This window comes from Schistocerca gregaria, chromosome 2 (assembly GCF_023897955.1).
Source record: "Schistocerca gregaria isolate iqSchGreg1 chromosome 2, iqSchGreg1.2, whole genome shotgun sequence".
In the NCBI taxonomy this organism is placed as follows: Eukaryota; Metazoa; Arthropoda; class Insecta; order Orthoptera; family Acrididae; genus Schistocerca; species Schistocerca gregaria.
This window is the reverse complement of record NC_064921.1, coordinates 126,746,614-126,770,723: the sequence shown is the minus strand read 5'-3', so window position 1 is coordinate 126,770,723 and position 24,110 is coordinate 126,746,614. Positions and strand designations below refer to the sequence as shown.

The 24,110-nt window shown below is 44.2% G+C and overlaps 1 protein-coding gene across 17 annotated transcripts in view; it reads left to right on the top strand.

The window, feature by feature from the left end:
- LOC126336500 (prolyl 4-hydroxylase subunit alpha-1) overlaps positions 1–24,110 on the top strand; it is a 697,270-nt gene that overhangs the window by 200,315 nt on the left and 472,845 nt on the right. For 13 of the 17 annotated variants that reach the window (XM_050000262.1, XM_050000257.1, XM_050000252.1 and 10 more), the window contains one exon: positions 17,514–17,563. The exons of the other annotated variants lie outside the window; for them this stretch is intronic. The gene's annotated coding sequence lies outside the window, so the exon portion shown is untranslated. The remainder of the gene's footprint in view (positions 1–17,513; positions 17,564–24,110) is intronic. 17 annotated transcript variants of the gene reach the window in all.

Here is a 24,110-nt window from a genome sequence, read left to right as displayed (position 1 = left end):
ACAAAACGTGTACTTACTGCAAGGTGCCTGGTCTGTTCAGAAAACGACATTCCCTGTATTATCTGACGATAGCGGCAGAAAAACACATGTTCTCGGCAAGGAGAAAAAGTAAATAAGTAGTGAATGCATGCATGTTCGAAAGAAGTCTGCATCGTACTACTGAACAACACAGGCACTACAGTATCGTATTTTACAGAAGGTTTGAAATTACGCGAAAAGTTTCATGGAAGTCACTAAGTGTGTAAAATCCTGAAATACGAGCGAATTTATCACGCTAAAATTTCTGCTCCTTTTATGACTATATGTTTAAGAAAACGTGTAGAGTTACAGAGTTGTCCTCGTATTGTTTCGTGTTATATGATGTTATTCTGGAAACTCACGTTTCACTTATGTAGTGTAGACATCTCACTGGCAATCGCAGCTCTAAGGAATGCGCCAGTTTTTTCAGCAGTCCCGTGTCTGAAGTCTCGTTATAGGGGTTCAGGTATGCCCAACCTTTTAGCTGACCTGGGCCTCACTGGAAAAACACGAGTATATTTTGCCGCACATAATATACGTAATACAACTAGCAATAACTGCTGAGGGTAAAAAAGCGGGAAAGACCAATGAGAGAACTGCATCGAGCGGCAGGAGTTTCAGATTGAAAACATTAAATTTATCATAAATTTACGGAAATGTAATGCTCCAAAATGACGCCTTTTTCGTCCCAAACGAGAGTTAGCATAACCTTCCCTGCTGATGGTTCTGTTCGAAACTTCTTTGGTTTTGGTGATGAGGAATGGCGTCATTCCTTGCTCGCACTCTTCGTTTCCGGTTGGTGGAAGTGAATCCAGGTTTCGTCCACAGTAACTTTTCCTGCAAGGAAGCCATCACCATCTCGTTCAAAGCGCCGAAGAAGTTCTTCACAAGCATCAACACGTCGTTCTCTCATTTCAGGAGTCAGATGCGTGGCACCCATCTTGCTGACACTTTGTGAAACTGGAGCACATCATGCACAGTGTGGTGTTCTGACACGTGACTAATCTGTAAAGCATTCGGGAGGACGACGGTTCAATCCCGTCTCCGGCCATCCTGATTTAGGTTTTCCGTGATTTCCCTAAATCGTTTCAGGCAAATGCCGGGATGGTTCCTTTGAAAGGGCACGGCCGATTTCCTTCCAAATCCTTCCCTAACCCGAGATTGCGCTCCGTCTCTAATGACCTCGTTGTCGACGGGACGTTAAACACTAACCACCACCACCACCACCACCATAATCTGTAAACATGCTGAATTGTCATTCAGTGTCACTCGGAGGTTTTCCTTCAATATGGCTTCAACTACTGCAATGTTCTGTGGAGTCACAACTCGTTTTGCCTGACCTGGACGAGGAGAATCTTCCACTGGAGTCACACCATTTGCGAACTTCCTACTCCATTCGTAGACGTGCTGCTATGACAAACATGCATGACCGTACTGAACCTTCATTCGTCTATGAATTTAAATAGATTTCACACCTTCACTACGCAAAACCCGAATAACAGAACGCTGTTCTTCCCTGGTGCAAGTCGCAAGTGGGGCGGCCATCTCTATACTGATACTGCGGCTGTATGTGTGCATCTGCACTACGCTGCCAACTCAAGACCATTCTGGCCGCTGTTTGTAGCACCCTTACCAACTTATAGGATAACGGCGCGAAATTTCGATTTGTTATTACAAATTTAAGATTTTCATTTGACTCATCCTCGTAATTTTGTTCCAAGAGCTGCTCCGTCTGCGAAGTTGGGTGCGGTCGCGCATACCTGTAAAAAGAAAGTCAGGGCCGAATAAAGCCCTGAAAAGACGCAAATGGAGAAGGATTACAATGACACAATAACGTTGGCATGCGAGTGTAGGGTGTTCAGAGATTGAGGGTCAGTACGCACATGCGACATTTTGCCTCCCCACACGGTAGTACCTGGACCACCAAAACTATCGCGTTCGACAGTGTTCCTAGGTGCACTACGTGTTCCTACTTCACGCCGTATGAGAGTAGTAATTCATCCAGGAACACTGTCAAACGCAATAGTTTTGGTGTTCCAGGTACAATACTGGTCATTAAAATTACTATCGTATCGCGACATTGCTGCTCGTCTTGGTCGAGATCCACTGACTGTTAGCAGAATATGGAATTGGTGGGTTCAGGAGGGTAATACGGAACGCCGTGCTGGATCCCAACGGCCTCGTATCAGCATCTTACCCTCATGGCTGTAACGGATCGTACAGCCAAGTTTCGGTCCCTGAGTCAACAGATGGGGACGTTTGCAAGACAACAACCATCTGCTCTAACAGTTCGACGACGTTTGCAGCAGCATGGACTATCTGCTCGGAGATCTTGCCTGCGGTTACCCTTGACGCTGCATCACAGACAGGAGCGCCTGCGATGGTGTACTCAACGACGAACGTGGGTGCACGAATGGCAAAACCTCATTTTTTCGGATGAATCCAGGTTCTGTTCACAGCATCATGATTTTACTATCCGTGTTTGGCGATATCGGGGTGAATGCACATTGGACGCGTGTATTCGTCATCGCCATACTGGCGTATCACCCGGCGTGATAGCATAGGGTGCCATTTGTTACACGTCTCGGTCACCTCTTGGTCACATTGACGGCGCTTTGAACAGTGGACGTTACATTTCAGATGTGTTACGACCCGTGGCCCTACCATTCATTCGATCCCTGCGAAACGCTACATTTGAGCAGGATAATGCACAACTGCATGTTGCAGGTCCTGTACGGGCCTTTCTGGATACAGAAAATGTATGACTGCTGCTCTGGCGAGTAGCAGGAAACGTCTGGTCAGTGGTGGCCGAGCATCAAAGCTAATTTTTGCATCTGCAGGCCCAACCCTAACCTCAGCACCGGTTTTTCGCTATATACTGTAAATATTGTAAAAAACGATCAATATATTCAATGTTGCACAAACAATGACACAATACACCCAACTTCACGCAGTTGAATGGAACAAAATCACAGCCTTCTAAAGCTATATTTTTCAGGTTGACAAGCAAAATTGAGCAAGAAAATTTTTCCAATTTTTCCTCCATAGGGTACATTGAAAAGTGAGCATGGGGAATTACACTGCTTCCGCTTTTAACTTTTTTATACCACTCGTAGTACGAATTTTAAAGACATAGATAGGAACAATAGTTTCAATCATATTTACTTTCAGATAAGCTAACTTCCGCGTGAAGTTACAAAGCTCGGTGAAACTTGGATCAGTGCAGAGAGAACTGACACACTATTGTGCAAAAGGAAACTGAAAGAAGCATGCAAAGAGAAACATAAATGACACTTCTATTCAAACACAATAATCAAACTAAATTCATAGAAATTTATGGTACTTCCCTGGACATTACAAAAGGCAGGAGATGATTTTTAAAAGGGTGTGTGATTACCATAGACGAAAATGCTTCCATGCTGGCCACAATATTGGTACGGAATTCTTCTGATAGGGCTTTCCAAACGTCCACCAGCGCGGTTCACAGTTGCTGGATGGTAGTTGGTGCAGTATGAAACTTCCTGGCAGATTAAAAAACGTGTGCCGGACTGAGACTCGAACTCGGGACCTTTGCCTTTTGCGGGCAAGTGCTCGACCAACTTTTTTCTTTTTCTTTTTCTTTTTTTTCTTTTTCATTTTGTTCGTTGTTGATCGTTGTGTTTGGTCGCTGCGGACGTCACGTAACGTCCGTTCAAGTTCATTGTTGATCCTTTCACTCAGTATTTTATTACAGATGCCAACCAGCTCTCTGACCGAACACGCTTGAAACGTCCCCTTAGAAAAATTTTTACTAGACTGTGCTTACACTGACACACAATATCTTTAGCGCAACGCAATCTGACTTCCAAAAAGCCCTACGAAAGAATGGCCCTGACTAGCATTAATCTATACCTTTCACAAATCACTTACCTCAGAAAAAATCTTCGTTACTCGAACTACTGCAATACAGCGAGCACCACTACTGCCAGCTAAATAAAAGATTCTAACTACGGAAGGCACTAACTACTGATAGGTATAGTTAGCAAATGAAAGATTTTAATAGAGAACAAACAGTGTATTTACCTTAATAGTCAAAAAATATATGATAGTTCATGACATCCAGTCTTACAAATTTCAAAACTCCGCCATCTCTCTCCCCACGTCCACCACTGCTGGCGGCTCACCTCCAACTGCGCAACGCTACGCGCTGTTAGCATCCAGCTGCCGCTGCCCGACACTACAATGGCAGACAACAATGCAAACTAAACACAGACTGCGCACAGCACAGCCAGTGATTTTTCATACCGAGCGCTAAGCGGCGTTACCAATAAGAAAACCTAAACAGCCTATTTACACGCTGAGCCACCGTGGCGGCGACCAACCGAGCTACCCGAGCACGACTCACATCCCATCCTCACAGCTTTACTTCTGCCAGTACCTCGTCTCCTACCTTCCAAACTTTACAGAAGCTCTCCTGCGAACCTTGCAGAACTAGCACCCCTAAAAGAAAGGATACTGCGGAGACATGGCTTAGCCACAGCCTGGGGGATGTATCCAGAATGAGATTTTCACTCTGCAGCGGAGTGTGCGCTGATATGAAACTTCCTGGCAGATTAAAACTGTGTGCCGGACAGAGACTCGAGACGTTTGCCTTTCGCGGCCAAGTGCTCTACCAACTGAGCTACCCGAGCACGACTCACGCCCCGTCCTCACAGCTTTACTTCTGCCAGGACTAATGCGCCCCCGAACAGATACTTATGGCGAGTGTCATAGTAACGTTGGCCACTGAGTATTGATATATCTTGAGGTCAGTACCCACATCCGACATTATGCCTCCCCACACCATAGTACACTAATGTCCACTAAAATTGCTACACCAAGAAGAAATGCAGATCATAAACGGGTATTCATTGGACAAATATATTATACTAGAACTGACATGTGATTACATTTTCAGGCAATTTGGGTGCATAGATCCTGAGAAATCGGTACCCAGAACAACCACCTCTGGCCGTAATAACGGCCTTGATACGCCTGGGCATTGGGTCAAACAGAGCTTGGGTGCCGTGTACAGGTACATCTGCCCATGCAACTTTAACACGATACCACAGTCCATCAAGAGTAGTGACAGGCGTATTGTGACGAGCCAGTTGCTCGGCCACCATTGACCAGACGTTTTCAGTTGGTGAGAGATCTGGAGAATGTGCTCGCCAGGGCAGCAGTCAAACATTTTCTGTATCCAGAAAGGCCCGTACAGGACCTGCAACATGCAGTCGTGCATTATCCTGCTCAAATGTAGGGTTTCGCAGGGATCGAATAAAGGGTAGAGCCACGGGTAGTAACACATCTGAAATGTAACGTCCACTGTTCAAAGTGCCGTCAATGCGACCAAGAGGTGACCGAGACGTGTAACAAATGGCACCCTATGCTATCACGCCGGGTGATACGCCAGTATGGCGATGACGAATACACGCTTCCAATGTGCGTTCACAGCGATATCGCCAAACACGGATAGTACAATCATGATGCTGTGAACAGAACCTGGATTCATCCGAAAAAATGACGTTTTGCCATTCGTGCACCCACGTTCGTCGTTGAGTACACCATCGCAGGCGCTCCTGTCTGTGATGCAGCGTCAAGGGTAACCGCAGCCATGGTCTCCGAGCTGATTGTAGAATGTATGAAGCCAGTATCATTCTCATGGACTAAGATGTATAGGGAGTGGAAGAGATGGTGGAAATCTTTTATGAGGTATTATGAACATCCTGATCCGCCCCTAAAATTTACTGGAATGAATATTACTCTCTTCAATGTAGCTGTAGAAGTAAGTGAAGAATGCATGAAAATGGTAGTCCACGGGCAATTCAAGAAAACTGTGATGTAGCTGATATCAAAGATATAGCAGTTTCCTGTGACAGTTCCTGGATGAAAAGGAGGCATACTTCACTGCATCGAGTTTCACAAATTAGTGTTGACACTGCAAAAGTAATAGAGTTATGTGTGATTTTTAAATATTGTTCTGTTTGTTCCTTGCACAAGAAATATAATAATGCAAGTAAAGAAGCATAATGGTAAGATGCTCAAAAGCTGGTTTTAGCTGGAATTATGTAGGCTCCAGTGGTGGGCTGGAAGTTGCAGGTAAGAAACGCAATTTCCATACGTCTTTGCGAAAGTATGGGGTAAGATATACACAGTATTTAGGAGATGGCGACTCTAGTGCTTTCAAGAATGTAATTAAAAGTCGGCTCTATGGAAACGACTGCACTATTGATAAAGTAGAGTGCTTAGGCCATATTCAGAAGAGAATGGGTGGACAACGGAGAATACTTGTTGCAGACAATAAGGGCAAGCTACTAGAGGATGGGAATCAAATTGGACGTAAAAACAGACTAACAGAGAACAGAAGTGACTGCCTACAAGAGTATTGTGATGCTACGATTAGAAATAACCTCACAGGTTTGGACAGTATGAGGGAGGTAATATGAGCCATTTGGTTTAATTACTTGTCGCCAGACACTACACTTCAACATCGCCTATGTTCCGCCTAAGTTTCCGTAAAGCAAGGAAAGTGGGAAAGCTCACAGCCATAAAAATAACCTTCCTTATGACGTTGCAATTGACATTAAACCAACTTTTCGAGCATTGGTGTCACCAGAATAGCTAGAAAAATGTTTGCAAGGCAAAACGCATAACCCGAGCGAAAGTTTCAGAGCTCTTATTTGGCTGAGATGTCCAAAGACTGTGTTTGTTCCCAATCTGGTAGTGAAGATTTCTGCTCTGGAAGTTGCAGCAGTATTTAATGACGGGAATGTGGCAAAACTTTACATCCTCAGAAAGTTTGCCCTGGAATCTTCACTGAACAGACACTGCGATCATTGATGAGCAACTAATCGTGAAGGCAGAGGCTTCAACACAGGATATAGAAGAAATTGCTAGGCAGAGGAGTAGAGGAGCTAAAAGAACTACAGACGATGATGAGGAATTACTGTAATATGGATATGGGCAGTTTTAGCTAACGTATGATTAAAAAAAATTTAAAACATCTCATCCAAACATTAAAACGATTTTTTCTGCAATTTAAGGTTTTCTCCTTTCAGGAACACACATATCGGAAACTTTTGGAAGGATTTCGATGAAATTTGGCACAATTATCCTTTTACACGGAAGCAATACTTAAGTGAGACAAAATTTTAATCTAGACATTATAAAAAGTTTTATGGTTGATAATATACGTTGATAATGTCCCAAACATCGCAGAAAATAACAGAAATAATTTGCCAAAATGTTACATTTGTTATAGTAGATTACTTTACCATAGAAAAAATTTGCCTAATTTGCCTAGAAATAATGAGAACGTCTACCTTAAAATAACAATGTAACAAAATATTCAGAATTCTCTCACAGCATTAAAATTTTATTAGAAATTCTGTAAAAAATATTTGAAACATATTGGATCCCTATACCTAAATGTGAAAAATTTCAGTGAAATTGAACAAAAAATGATATGGATTTACAAAGATCTCAGTGGAAGACTGCCACCGCCTCCCCTTAAGCTTTTCAGACTAATGAATATGCGCTAGTAACAATACATCAGTGGGTTTTCTCCTTGAATAATGAAAAATATAACGTTGCAAACACCGATAAAAAAAACTAAATTTTGTATACTGGCAAACAGAGAAGTTATTTGTAGTTATTGGAGGAGCTGGAAATTTACACAGACAAAACCCCTAGGAAACGGATAAATTACTGACTGGACGAAATAAATTCATCACAGACATGTATTTCAGTATTTACAACGACCTCTTGCTGTGTGAAGCTATCAAATGACTCTGAGCACTATGGGACTTAATATCTGAGGTCATCAGTCCCCTAGAACCTAGAACTACTTAAACGAAACTAACCTAAAGACATCACAAACGTCCATGCCCGATGCAGGATTCGAACCTGCGACCGTAGCAGTCGCGCGGTTCCGGACTGAAGCGCCTAGAACCGCTCAGCCACGACGGCCGGCTGTGAAGCTATCCAATTACGCAATCCATACCATCTGCCCCGGAGCACCCCTCCTGCTGCTGACAACAGTCGAAGAGGAAGCGTCCCTGTATTGTGAAAAGAAGTGAGAATCACGTGTGTAATAATAAAGTAATGAAATTCTGGATAGAATATTTATGCTCCTCACTTCTATGAAACAGTTTAACACACGTAATGCACCTTTAATCCTTTTGTAACCAGTACCAGATGTCGATAGTGCATGCATTTTTACTTTTATTCTTCGATTCCGTTATAGAAACTGTAACAGAATCCTTTTACGTTAGAGACAACGCATGATTTTCCTGTGCAGCAACTGGGCATGAGAATTTTATTATTTGATTAATTTATAATAGTAAATCTGTTTTACATGTGACGCATAGAAATTTTTATTTCATTTTTATTTTTATTTTTTGATCTGAATATGCTGCCTGAGGCGGCCGAAATGGTAAACGGTGAAGACGATTCGGACTGTAGCAGAAAATAAGAAAAAAATTTGAGTACGTTGTTAATGAGACGTTACAGCATCTCTTATCTGCACTGGCACATACGTTGTCAGGTTTGCGTCGTGGGAACCTGGTAGAGAACTGGTTTGCTTTAGGGCGACAAGTGAGTCATCTGCAGAACATTGTTTAACTACACGAGTTAAAATGCGAGAGCATACGACTGATTGAATAGAGCTCTCAGCTAATTTCACACGTGCCTTGATTTTTATTGATAAAATTGAAATCTGATGGCGTTAAGGTTTTTGCGATTCCGGGTTTTCTTACTTGGCTGTTCTGTTAGTTGGATGTAAGTAGTTGTGATATTTCATACATAATGACTCATGTCTCTGCGTTGTTTTCACGTAATTATACCAGTCGCAAACTGTACCTCCCGCGATATAGAATGTGTCACGCAATGCATTTATATGTACGTGATGTCCGCTTAGAAGCTGATACGCAATTACAAGGAGAGGTATACTTGCTAGCACGTGTTTGCTAATAAGTTCAGAACAACCATGTACTGCTCCTTGGCTGTGCGACTGCTACCAAGCAATCAGTTGCTCTTACACAGCGAAGCAAAATCTACATAGGCGCGAGAAGCAAACGAGGTCGGTCGACTAGTTTATGATGTTTTCCTTCCGCTATGAAATATCGACCAGTTACTGTAGTCGTTGCTTTATTTGGGTACAAGGCGCGTCGGGGCGTACACGGTCGGTATACTGCACTCATTTTGTACTGCCCAATTGCTTTAAAGTAATGCCTCATCCTTCACCTTTTTTATCGAAATTATGTCAGAGGTAATGAGTCCACTGTCTCATATGATGAAGGAGAACGTTCACGGAAATACTTTGTGACGTATGAAAGCTCCAACAAGAATGATTGATTACCATCTTATATGTGATTTGTGTGCAAGCCTCTATTTAATCGGAAACTGAGATAATCGTGTGTGTGAGTGTGTGTGTGTGTGTGTGTGTGTGTGTGTGTGTGTGTGTGTGTGTGTGTGTGTGCACCACTTGCTTTGTATTGTTCTCTAGTTTGTTGATATGATTTCAAAATTGGTTATCTACAAAAACCAGTGGTTCCCAAGGCTAGTTTCGAAATATCATCTCATTTACTTTAACTCTTGATGAAATATCATAAGAGACCTAGAAATTATTGGTAAATTGGCTTCCTACTTTAATTTTAATACGGCTTAAGCCATGACTTCGTGCACATTATTTCCACAAATTACGGTGACTCAAATGGAAGTATAATTGTATTTTTCCACGAAGACAGCGTCCTCTAGCCCTTACAGAGAAAGAAAAAGCAGTAAAAAATGGTTCAAATGGCTCTAAGCACTATCGGACTTAACATCTGAGGTCATCAGTCCCCTAGACTTAGAACTACTGAAACCTGACCAACCTAAGGACATCACCCACATCCATGCCCGCGTCAGGATTCGAACCTGCGATCATGGCAGCAGCGCGGTTCCGGACTGAAGCGCCTAGATCCCTCTTTAAGCTCCCGGTGTGTGTCTTCATTAATGCGCAAAACACTTCTCTCCCAGCCTCCTTACCATGCCATACAAAATGTTTCTCGTGTGTCGCAGACATTTGGAAATATATGCGGAGGAGGTCTGATAAAAGTAAAATTGAATGGTATTAAACTTCCTGGCACATTAAAACTGTCTGCAGGACCGAGACTCGAACTCGGGACCTTGCCCGCGAAAGTCAAAGGTCCCGAGTTCGAGTCTCGGTCCTGCACACAGTTTTAATCTGCCAGGAAGTTCCATATCAGCGCACACTCCGCTGCAGAGTGAAAATCTCATTACTGAATGGTATTGTTGATTTGGGTACCCAAACGGTTTATTCAGTCACTTAATCGGAAAGTTTTCTCCCCTCGCACGCAATGCCGTCTTTCCTTCGCGAAAGATGGCTATTGCATTCTTTTGGGGTGGGGAGAGGGGGGGGGGTACCTTTCAAGTGTAGGGAGTTAGTTGTGATACGTACGTGTAGTCTGTTTCACGTTTGTATTGGCGATGACGATGACAGAGAACGGAGAAGGCAGTCTGAGCTTGTGCTCCGTCTCTAATGACCTTCATGTCGCCGCTACTTCAAAAGCTAATCTTCTTCCTTTTACTTTTCCAACATACCTCGTAGGTCGGAGTCGTGCAAGAGCATACCACCTACATCTAGTAGAACTAAGCCTAGTAAGACACTAATATTTTGGTGTTCGTACAGACTTCTATGTTGAGGACAGTTTTAATCTTGAGGAAGGAAGGAAAACTAGAATTTTACATCCTCTCGACGACGGAATTGTCAGAGACGAAGTGCAAGCAAAAATTGAAAAATTGTAGAAAAGCAAATTGGCTGTCTCCTTTTCAAGGGCATGGAAGTCATTTCCTGATATCTTAAAACATGTCCTGTCTTCCTCTCCCTTCGTCTTGTCACTATTTTCCATGTTTTCCTTTTATCGCTGATTCTGCGGAGGACCTCCTCATTTCTTATCACTCGATCCATTTGTAGCATGCTTCCACAGCACAACGTCTCAAACAGCCCGATTCTCTTCTCTTGTGTTAGGAGGTGAATCGACGTTTTAGGCACGGTAAGAGCAGAAAGCAACGTGACACACACGGGAACGCGATTTCATGGTTTCAGACGATGTGTAGAGAACTGGTCCGAGTAGAGATCGCCAGCAGTGTAGTGGTCACACTGTGTCAGTATAGCTTCTCTATGGTGCATTCAGCATATAGAAAGAGCGAGACAACTTTGAGCGAAATTAAAAGCAAAGGTGGTAACATTACGAGTGTAGTGGGGATTCCATTCTGAAACGCAGAGGAAAGAGCAGACAGGTGGAAAGAGTACATTGAAGGCCTCTGTGGGGGGGAAGACTTGTCTGACGGCTTGATAGAAGAAGAAACTGGAGTCGGAAATAGACATAAGAGCTCCAGTATTAGAGTTCGAATTTAAAAGAGCTCCGGAAGACTTGATATCAAATAAGCAGAAGGGATAGAAATAACTGCGTCACAATTTCTAAAATCATTGGGGGAAATTGCAGCCAAACGACTATTTGCAACGTACGGTGGGGGGGGGGGGGGGGGGGAGGTTTATTGTACAATTATCGATATATTGTAAAATATATATTGATAGTCTTAGTTAACCATGAGTTGCTAACTGACTTCAAGTTGGCTCTGTTTAAAAGCGCGGTTATGCCCCCAGTATCATTTGAATCGAAATAACCATTGCACTCTAATTATTAAACAAAAATATGGTGATTGCCGGCTACGAAGTCAATAAAGCGGTTATTAGCATATGATGCCAAATTAAGATTTATTCAGAAAACAGGATGAGCAATATTTCTAGCCTAACATGACAATCCAGTACACTCGCTAACCTAACTAGCCTATCATTGGCACAATGCATCCACTTTCCTAGCTGCTTAAGTCAACACTGAAGCCGCAAGTGAGTCTATTCAAGGTCTGCCTGAACGGACACATACTCAGAGAGCGCCAGTCATAGAGCTAGCGGATTAAGAACTCATTTAGAATTACAGTGCCCTGCTTTGGCTGATGATTGCTAATATCACCGTGATTCTCCGTGAAGATTACGACGGTCGTGGTGCCGTCTTGCCCGTGAGCGAGCTTCGCTTTAACCTCCAACGTGGACGTGGTTTGCGCCCTTAAACTCCTGTACGGAAGTGTTCAATTGCGGAGTCCGTCACTAGTCAATACTCAAGCTACTTGCACACATGCCAAGAGAAGTTGGTCGAATCAAGTGCGCGGCAGCAAAGGTACATCTACATCTACATGACTACTCTGCAATTCACATTTAAGTGCTTGGCAGAGGGTTCATCGAACCACAATCATACTATCTCTCTACTATTCCACTCCCGAACAGCGAGCGGGAAAAATGAACACCTAAACCTTTCTGTTCGAGCTCTGATTTCTCTTATTTTATTTTGATGATCATTCCTACCTATGTAGGTTGGGCTCAACAAAATATTTTCGCATTCGGAAGAGAAAGTTGGTCACTGAAATTTCGTAAAAAGGTCTCGCCGCGACGAAAAACGTCTATGCTGTAATGACTTCCATCCCAACTCGTGTATCATATCTGCCACACTCTCTCCCCTATAACGCGATAATACAAAACGAGCTGCCCTTTTTTTTTTGCACCCTTTCGATGTCCTCCGTCAATCCCACCTGGTAAGGATCCCACACCGCGCAGCAATATTCTAACAGAGGACGAACGAGTGTAGTGTAAGCTGTCTCTATAGTGGACTTGTTGCATCTTCTAAGTGTCCTGCCAATGAAACGCAACCTTTGGCTCGCCTTCCCGACAATATTATCTATGTGGTCCTTCCAACTGAAGTTGTTCGTAATTTTAACACCCAGGTACTTAGTTGAATTGACAGCCTTGAGAATTGTACTATTTATCGAGTAATCGAATTCCAACGGATTTCTTTTGGAACTCATGTGGATCATCTCACACTTTTCATTATTTAGCGTCAACTACCACCTGACACACCATACAGCAATCTTTTCTAAATCGCTTTGCAGCTGATACTGGTCTTCGGATGACCTTACTAGACGGTAAATTACAGCATCATCTGCGAACAGTTTAAGAGAACTGCTCAGATTGTCACCCAGGTCATTTATATAGATCAGGAACAGTAGAGGTCCCAGGACGCTTCCCTGGGGAACACCTGATATCACTTCAGTTTTACTCGATGATTTGCCGTCTATTACTACGAACTGCGACCTTCCTGACAGGAAATCACGAATCCAGTCGCACAACTGAGACGATACCCCATAGCTCCGCAGCTTGATTAGAAGTCGCTTGTGAGGAACGGTGTCAAAAGCTTTCCGGAAATCTAGAAATACGGAATCAACTTGAGATCCCCTGACGATAGCGGCCATTACTTCGTGCGAATAAAGAGCTAGCTGCGTTGCACAAGAGCGATGTTTTCTGAAGCCATGCTGATTACGTGTCAATAGATCGTTCCCTTCGAGGTACACTTCAGATTGCATTTGAACACCACAAGTTAGCACAAATCTCTTTCTCTTCTCAGAGGAACAGATAATGCTACGTGTGTGGAGTCGTATGCTCTACACTATTCAGACTTGGAGAGTAACCACTGGATTCATTGCCGGTAACTTCTCCAGCCTATTTCTCTCCACGCTCTCCAAGCAGGGCAGCCGGACACCGCGACTGCTCTCCTCCATAGCAATCCCCAGAGTCCTCCTTCAGAGTTTTTGCAAACCTGGCCGTTCTTCGCCGCATGGATCCATACGCGTTGGAAGCCAATCACGACACAGACTTCCATGTATCCGTGAACGTTTGTACCCAACCACGACACAGAATTCTCCCGCGGTTACTGTCGCCGCCAAACTTTTAACACGAATCTCTACGTGCTCTGCGCCAATCCCGTCACAGTCTTCCGCAAATTTTCCACTGTGGCGCGAAATCGTCTTTCTCTCTCTCGCATATAGCTCCTTCTCGCTTCTTGTTGTGATGGCCCAGCCTCTCCAAACGTCTTTGGTGGTCTGAAGTGCCAGCCGACAAAGGGGTTCGGCCGCAGCCATCCCGTCAGTTTGACATGACATAAACACCTTCCCTATGGGTTCCGGCCGTGTTCCAGCCTCTGAGCCCATCTCGTTAGTCTGACATGACACACACAACTTCCTTTTCTGTGTCCATTCTCTCCTACCGGTGGGCCAATTATCAATTATTATTCGGTGTATTAGTACTGATTTATCATCATGTTAGGTCCAAAATCTGCTACTTACATATTCAAATGCTGTGTAGAATCTGTCACACCGGCGACATACCGCCAGACTTTCCGAAAGATAACATCCACACAATTCTGAAGATCAAGTTTGTTTGTGTGGCCATCCTCCGCAGCAAGCATATAAATTCTTCTTTTGTAAATAAAACTGCCTTTTCCTGTTGCTAGTTACTTTATTTATCCTATAAGCGTTTCGCCTTCTCCTGTTCTAAGGCATATTCAGTGAAATCTGTAACGATAAAGGTTCGTTAGTTTTAGATTATTAACAGTTCATTTCACGATATTTTTTTTTTTGGAAAAAAGATAATTACTTACGATTTGCTGATTTGCGTTTCCTCACATCTGGTCTGGAGGTTGCACTGCCACTTTTATCACTGCCATATAAACACAGCTTTCTGTTCTCGCCTTCCACATAAAAGAGGAAAAACAATGTGAACAGTGTGTGGAAGGCGAGAACACAAAGATGTGATTATATGGCAGCGATAAAAGTGGTAGTGCAACCTCCAGACGAGATGTGAGGAAACACAAATCATCAATTCGTGAGTAATTACTTTTTTTACAAAAAAAATCGCGAAGTGAACTGTTTAATAATCTAAAACTAACAAACCTGTATCGTTATAGATCCGACTGATGATGCCTTAGGACAGGAGAAGGCGAAACGTGTATGGGATAAATAAACTAACTAGCATCAAGAAAAGGCAGTTTTATTTACAAGACAAGTAATTCTGAAGATACCTAGGACAGACAGGTGCAAAAGCTATCGCGCAATTAGCTTAAGGTCGCGATTGTCCAAGCTGCTGACAAGAATAATACTACAAACAAAGCAAAAAACTATGAATTTCTTAGCTGACGATCAGGTTCAAAAATGGCTCTGAGCACTATGGGACTCAACTGCTGTGGTCATCAGTCCCCTAGAACTTAGAACTACTTAAACCTAACTAATCTAAGGACATCACACACATCCATGCCCGAGGCAGGATTCGAACCTGCGACCGTAGCAGTCGCACGGTTCCGGACTGCGCGCCTAGAACCGCGAGACCACCGCGGCCGGCCTGACGCTCAGGGTGGATTTAGAAAGGGTAAAGGCACGAGAGAGGCAATTCTGACTTTGCGCTAGACTGAAGAAAAATCAAGATAAGCTGATAGAATTCGTCGAGTTACAAAATGCGTTCGACAAAATATAACAGCGCAATGAAATTCTGAGAAAAATAAGAGTAAGCTGTTGGGAAAGACGGTTAATATTTACAAGAAACAAGAGGAAACAATGAGTGGACGACCAACAACGAAGTGTTCGTATTAACAAGGGTGTAAGACTCGGTAGAAAACTTTCTGCCGTAGTGTTCACTCTACACGTCAAGAAGTAATGGTGGATATGAAAGAAAATTTCAAGCGTGGGGTTAAAATTGAACGTGAAAGGATATCAGTGATAAGATTCGCTGATGACATTGCTAGCCGGCCGGTGTGACCGAACGGTTCTAGGCGCTTCCGTCTGGAACCGCGGGACCCTACAGTCGCAGGTTCGAATCCTGCCTCCGGCACGGATGTGTGTGATGTCCTTAGGTTAGTTAGGTTTAAGTAGTTGTACGTTCTAGGGGATTGATGACCTCAGCAGTTACGTCCCATAGAGCTCAGGCCATTTATATTACCCGTTCCCCCTATATCTTACCCCTATAGCTTACCCCTATTTTTCTCAGAATTTCGAACATCTTGCACCATTTTACGTTGTCGAACGCTATTTTCAGGTCGACAGATCCTATGAACTTGTCTTGGTTTTTCTTTAGACTTGTTTTCGTTATCAACCGCAACGTCAGAATTGCCTCTCTGGTGCCTTTTCCTTTTATAAACCCAAACTGATCGTCATCTAACACATCCTCAATTTTCTTTTCCTTTTTTATGTATACTGTTCTTGTCAGCAACTTGGTTGTTTTTTTTTTTTTGTTTTTTTTTTACGCTCAGTGAAAGTGAAGAAGAATTACAGGATATGTTGACTGAAAAGAACATTTCAAGTGAGTACAGAATATGGATTGAGATTAAGCCGGAAAAAGACAAAGGTAATCAGAATTAGCAGGAATGAGAATAGCGAGAAGATTAAAATGAGAACTGGTGGTCACGAAGCAGATGAAATTAAGCAGTTTTACTACCTTGGAAGCAAAAACCCTGAAGGACGAAGCAGCAAAAATTGTGCTGGATGAGTACGCCATCTGCAGAGAGTGCGCAGAGCTTAGAGAGGGCTCTGGAGGCAGAGCACGCGGGCTTCCGGCGCGCCTTATCGGACTGCCGCTTCCTAGCTGCTAATCTGTGTCCTGCCCGCTAACCGCTGCCCGCCACGGCGCTGACTGCGCGTTCCAGACCTCACTCTGCAGTCTGCGTTCTGCAACCTGCGTCGTCTGGGCTCGAGGCCCTGTCTGCAACACATGAATTTCGGGCCAGACCGGCATCGCGGTTGCTGATTTGCTAACATTCGCGATGTCGTAGCAAGGCAGCTAGATCGTGCACGAATCGATAGGTGTCTCAGTTGTCAGATTAGCGTGATCCTACACTGCGGTAATAATTCTACAGCAGAAGCTTGTTAAATCTTCTTGTAGCACCTAACGTGCAAGCAACAGCTCGTTACATCTCCAAATGGCACTTTCACAGCAATTTTGGAAACTGTTTCTGCCTATTCTTACTTCGCAACTGGTAAACCTGAATTCTATGGAATCAAATACACTGAAGAGCCAAAGAAATTAGTACACCTGTCTAATACCCCATAGGCCACTCGGGAGCACGCAGAAGTACCGCAAAACGACGTAGCATGAACTCGACTAATGTCTGAGTAGTGCTGGAGGGAACTGACACCATGAATCCTGAAGAACTGTCCATAAATCCTTAAGAGTACGTCGGGGTGGAGATCTCCTCTGAACAGCGCGTTGCAAGGCATCTCAGATATAATCAATAATGTTCATGTCTGGGAAGTTTGGTGGCCAGCCGAAGTATTTAAACTCAGAGGAGTGTTCCCGGAGCCACTATTGGCTAGGAACTAAACAATGTTCCGTAGCACGCTAACACGACAGTACTGGCGAGCCCCTGCAACACAGCTACTACTGGTAACCCCAGATGCTCGACCCGCTGAAAAACAGGCAACCGCATGGAAACCGTACTGTACACAGCACGCAAACCAACACACACACACACCCTATACTGTCTGTGAGCCGACCTCTGTCCGAACGCCCACTAATGTACAATGACCTTGAACTGTTGCAGGGACGCAGCAACTGCAGAGAGCCCCGCAACGAGCTCCAGCAACGACAAAGGTAACGATGCACGATACCTGGCACTAACATAACCTCACCTTGCTTGCTGTCGCAGATAGCAAGCCGCTACTGCCCTTACTACCCGTCCTACTGTCGCAGAGGTTTTTTTTTCCCCTTGGCTCTTGCTTTGGCACTTTTTTTTCCTCTGCGCTTTGAACCGCTACCCTTCGATCGCTTTCGTCCACTTTCTATCTCCTGATGGACCACGTTAATGAGTAATCTTACCCAGACGCATGGACAACATCACAGCCCGCATCCTGTGACTCCTCATTCAAAAACTAACATGTTATACGGAGGTGACAGTAGAACTTTTGGTTTGGTTACCACGTTGGTGTGGGCGTGGAGGGGCCTCATCCTTTGTGTTGCAAAAAACAAAATCCCGGAGCCATTCTGCAGCAATTCTGGACGTGTGGGGTGTCGCAATGTCCTGCTGGAATTGTCCAAGTCGATGGGAATGAACAATATACATGGATGGATGCAGGTGACCAGACAGGATGCTTACGTACGTGGCACGTGTCAGACGCGTATGTAGACGTATCAGGGGTCTCATATCACTCCAATTGCACACGTCCCACACCATTACGGAGCCTCCACCAACTTCAACAGTCCCCTGCTGACATTCAGGGTCCATGAATTCATGCGGTTGTCTCCGTAGGCGTACACATCCATCCGCTCGATACAATTTGAAAGGAGACTCGTCCAGGCAACATGTTTCTAGTCATCAACGGTCCGGTGTCGGAGTTGACTGACACAGGCGAGGCGTAGAGCTTTGTGTCCTGCAGTGATCAAGGGTACAGGAGTGGGCCTTCGGCTCCGAAAGCGCATATAAATGATCTTTCGTTGAATGGTTCGCACGTTGACACTTGTTGATGGCTCATCATTGAAATCTGCAGCAATTTGCGGAAGGGTTGCACTGCTGTCACGTTCAACGATTCTCTTCAGTCGTCGTTGGTCCCGTTCTTGCAGGATCTTTTTCCGGTTGCAGCGACGTCGGAGGTTTGATGTTTTAGCGGATTCCTGGTATTCACGGTACATTTGTGAAATGAACGTACGGGAAAATCACCACTTCACCTCTACCTCGAAGATGCTGTGTCCCATCGCTCGTGCGCCGACTGTAACATCATGTTCAAACACACTTATATCTTGATAACCTGCCATTGTAGCAGCAGTACCCCACCTAAAAACTGCGCCAGACAGTTGTTGTCTTATACAAGCGTTGCCGTCCGCAGCGACGTATTCTGTCTGTATACATATCATTGTTTTCGAATACGCAAGCGTATACCAGTTTCTTTGGCGCTTCAGCGGAGGTCTCCACATTATTGGAACGACAAATACACCTAATCTAATATAATAAAAAATATGATCAAATCAAATGCACAACGAAAACTCTTACGACAAACGATGATACTGGTGGCAAAGAGAAGCTTCGTAGATCTATTTAATGTGCGACACTTGCATTTGAAAATTTGCTTTGTGACGTAATTCATCTTGAATTTTTACCTCTACGAAGAGACACAGTACCGTGAGCAAACTGCAAAAATATCAGGAACGTGTATCAGTTCGTACTAAACAACCAAACTGCTTTTCTTATCACGTCATGAAAGTTATCCCCTCTGCTGACACGACGCCGGTCCGTTCCGAACGGCAGATGCTTACGTCTTCGTCTGCCATCACTCTGGCAAGCACAGGATACTTGGTTTTTCCATTACTCCAGCAATGCGAATACTGAGATGTTTTAATTGAAAAGGACACTGACAGCCTACTTCCCCACAGTTACGTAGTTTGAGCTTGCGCTTCGTCTCGCAATACCTTCCTTCTCAACGGGGCAGGAAACCATAACGTTAAATCCTTCATCGAGGTAAAATTATACAGACAGGCTAAACCTAGATTCCACTGACAAAGCTTCGGTGGTTGTTCAGCGATTTTCTGACATTAACTATCAGTGAAATTCACCAACAGCCCTGTAATTGGTGTGCTATTTTATTTTATTTTGACTACTGATTGCGGCATTCCACTATGCCATCTTCAGGCCTCATATGCATCTCTCAAAATTAAACGATATTGTCATACAGTGTCTATATGTCGTGAGTTCAAAAACGTATCCCAGGTGTTTCATTCGAAGAATTGATTGCAATCAGGTCTTTGAATGAAGCGCTGGGGCTACGGTGTTGAATTCACGCCATCCAGGAATATATGGCACTCTATGACAATATCGTCATGGAACGATTTGGGTTTGACGAATTCCTGGAGAATGATACCTCCCACAGTGTGCCGTGGCAACAGAGAACTACGGAAGAGATGGTGTTACGGCAGGAGGCTTTTTTGTCGTGATTAGTGTGTGGTCTCTTCACCGCGGTTAAGGAAACTTTTAATGTGAAAGGATATGAACACACTGCACAGCACTGTGTATGTGTATATTAAAGGAACAGTTCAGAGTCCAGGATAGATTGTACAGGGTGTTTCAAAAATGACCGGTGTATTTGAAACGGCAATACAAACTAAACGAGCAGCGATAGAAATACACCGCTTGTTGCAATATGCTTGGGACAACAGCACATTTTCAGGCAGACAAACTTTCGAAATTACAGTAGTTACAATTGTCAACAACAGATGGCGCTGCGGTCTGGGAAACTCTATAGTACGATATTTTCCACATATCCACCATGCGTAGCAATAATATGGCGTAGTCTCTGAATGAAATTACCCGAAACCTTTGACAACTTCCTTTGGAAGAAATGGCGGCCCAGACCAGTACTTTTTGAGGATGCAGGGACGATGGGACTGCAACATGGGGCTTTTCGGTTCCCCATATGCGCCAATTCTGTTTATTGACGAAGCCGTCCAGGTAAAAATAAGCTTCGTCAGTAAACCAAATGCTGCCCACATGCATATCGCCGTCATCAATCCTGTGCACTATATCGTTAGCGAATGTCTCTCGTGCAGCAATGGTAGCGGCGCTGAGGGGTTGCCGCATTTGAATTTTGTATGGATAGAGGTGTAAACTCTGGCGCATGAGACGATACGTGGACGTTGGCGTCATTTGGACTGCAGCTGCAACACGGCGAACGGAAACCCGAGGCCGCTGTTGGATCACCTGCTGCACTAGCTGCGCGTTGCCCTCTGTGGTTGCCGTACGCGGTCGCCCTACCTTTCCAGCACGTTCATCCGTCACGTTCCCAGTTCGTTGAAATTTTTCAAACAGATCCTTTATTGTATCGCTTTTCGGTCCTTTGGTTACATTAAACCTCCGTTGAAAACTTCGTCTTGTTGCAACAACACTGTGTTCTAGGCGGTGGAATTCCAACACCAGAAAAATCCTCTGTTCTAAGGAATAAACCATATTGTCCACAGCACACTTGCACGTTGTGAACAGCACACGCTTACAGCAGATAGACGACGTACAGAATGGCGCACCCACAGACTCAGTTGTCTTCTATATCTTTCACATCACTTGCAGCGCCATCTGTTGTTGAAAATTGTAACTACTGTAATTTCGTAAGTTTGTCCGCCTGAAAATGTACTGTTGTCCCAAGCATATTGCAACAAACGGTATATTTCTATCGCTGCTCGTTTAGTTTTTATTGTCGTTTCAAATATACCGGTCATTTTTGAAACACCCTGTATAAGCACGACACTGTCCCCTCATAAATCAGCTTCTGTGAGGCAATAATTTGCGACCAATGACGTTCCTGAACTCCAGAGTGGCCGGCCGATGTGGCCGATCGGTTCTAGGCGCTTCAGTCCGAAACCACGCTGCCGCTACGGTCGCAGGTTCGAATCCTGCCTCGGGAATGGATGTGTGTGAGGTCCTTAGGTTAGTTAGGTTAAGTAGTTCTAAGTGCTAGGGGGCTGATGACCTCAGATGTTAAGTCCCATAGTGCTTAGAGCCATTTGAACCATTTTGAACTCCAAAGTCCCGACCTGAATTCAGTGAAGCACCTTTTGGGTCAGCCAGAAAAGTCGACTTCGGTCCAGACTCCAGCGACCAACTCAGTACCATCTGTGGTTCGGCTTTTGAGGAAGAATGACTACCATTCCTCCACAGACATTCACACATCTCATTGAATGTATCCACAGCAGAATTCAGGCGACATAAAGGCGGAGGACGGAGATACTGTTTGTTATCAGATAGTGTACATCTTCATTTTCTGGAATTCACACGTGGGATTTTAAATGAACGTGCCGCCATTTGACTGTATTGTTCTTTATTTAATTGCGACCCAGTTTTCTGCCTTTATGCCATTTTCAAGTGAAGTTTATGGCATTAACACATACTGCAGGACATCGAGCTCAAATTGGCCATAAATTAAGAAAAATATTCGCTCCCCACAAAATGCCAGATTTAAAATCATCATCTTGTAAAAAGATCGGTAAATAATAGTAGGAGCGTGTCATATTTAATAAAAACAGGTTTATGTGCTCCCACTATTACTTACTGATCTTTTTACAAGATGTAGATTTTGTATGTGCCAACGGCCTTGCGCAGTGGTAACACCGGTTCCCGTCAAATCACCGAAGTTAAGCGCTGTTGGGCTGGGCTAGCTCTTTGGTGGGTGACCATCCGGTCTGCCGAGCGGTGTTGGCAAGCGGGGTGCACTCAGCCCTCGTGAGACAAACTGAGGAGCTACTTGATTAAGAAGTAGCGGCTCCGGCCTCGTACACTGACATACGGCCGGGAGAGAGGTGTGCTGACCACATGCTCCTCCGCATCCGCATTCCGTGACGCCTGTGGGTTGAGGATGACACGGCGGCCGGTCGGTTTCGTTGGGCCTTCATGGCCTGTTCGGACGGAGTTTAGTTTAGTGTTAGATTTTATATCTGTCATATGTTCAAATGTCTCTGAGCACTATGCGACTTAACATCTGTGGTCATCAGTCGCCTAAAACTTAGAACTAATTAAACCTAATGAACCTAAGGACATCACACACATCCATGCCCGAGGCAGGATTCGAACCTGCGACCGTAGCAGTCACGCGGTTGCGGACTGAGCGCCTAGAACCGCGAGACCACCGCGGCCGACTGTCATATGTCATGCGCAATGCGTTAGTGATATAAAATTCACTTGAAAATGGCATAAAGGGAGAAAACTGAGTCGTAATTAAATAAACAACAATACAGTCAAATGGATGATGTGTTCATTTAAAAATTATTGTATAACTGTTGTTCAGCGACAAAAAACTGTTCACACTTAGGTGTTTGGAAGAGGTTTCATGGAATCAATTTCTGGCTATTTTTCTGCCGTTCGATTCTCGAGCAGTGCATCGGAAAAATGAACACCTAAATCTATCCTGCAAGCTTTGATTTCTCTTATTTTATTACGAGGATCATTTCTCTCTGTGTATATTGGAGACAAGAAAAATGTTTTGGCTTTCAGAAGAGGAAGTTGGTGATTGAAATTTCGTGAAATCATCTCACTGTAACGATAAACGCCATTATTTTAACGATCACTACTCCAACTCACTTATCGTATTTGTCACACTCTCACCCCACTTTCGCGGTACTACATTGGCGTGCAAGAGTAAGGAGGAAAGGTATCTGCACATGATGTGTTACTGCCAAGTAGCTCAATGGAACTTGCACCGTGCATAGAAAGAACTGCTGCAGTATAGTACAAAAGATCAATTATTCAAAATGACAGTCACAATCGCATTATTTATTTTGCCGCCAACCGGTTTCAACCCGCGATGGGATCATCTTCAGGGCAATTTACACCATCTAGTCGCTCGCTGGAGTCGTCACCCTGCTAACTAGTCACCAACCGTACACAGGCAGGGTGACGAGTCAAGCGAGCCACCAAATGGTGTAAATTGCCCTGAAGATGACACCATCGCGGGTTGAAACCGGTTGGCGGCAAAATAAATAATGCGATTGTGACTGTCATTTTCAATAACAGAGTATAAGCAAACCAATCGCTGTTATCTCCACACAAGTATGTTGTCTAAAAATTTTGTACAGAAGATAAGTAAAAGAAACATGAAGTGAGACGAAGTCCTTTATTCAGAGACCGTGATTACACTGAAGTCACTGCGATTTATGATGCTCCCCTGCTCTTTACAAAAGGCCGGACATGGTTCTTAATAGGGTGCGTCACCGCCACGGACGGCATTTCATTCCCCCACAAGGTTGGTAAGGAGTTGTTACAGGTAGGGCTTCCATTCCTCCATCGGCCAAGAACTCCTCCACCGTTGCTCTTCGATGTGGTCGCGTATTGTCATCCATAAAAATGAAGCCAAGGCCAAAGGCAATCGCGAAACGACGCACATACGGAAGGAGTATTGTGTAACAATAACTTTGATCGGTGAGTGTATCTTGTTCAAGGTCAGTAAGCCCATGCAACATTATGCTTCCCTACTCCGTAACACCTGGACCAAAACGGTCACATACGACAGCGTTCTTAGCTGCTTTACGTAGCTTCATATGGCGAGAGATGGGAACACGTCCCTCCTTACCAACCATGTGGTAGTGTCGAACTTTCATTCCACCTGCAGCTTTTGGAACCAGCTATTTTCGACATGGACACCATCGCAGCTAGCGTGCGTGAGCGATC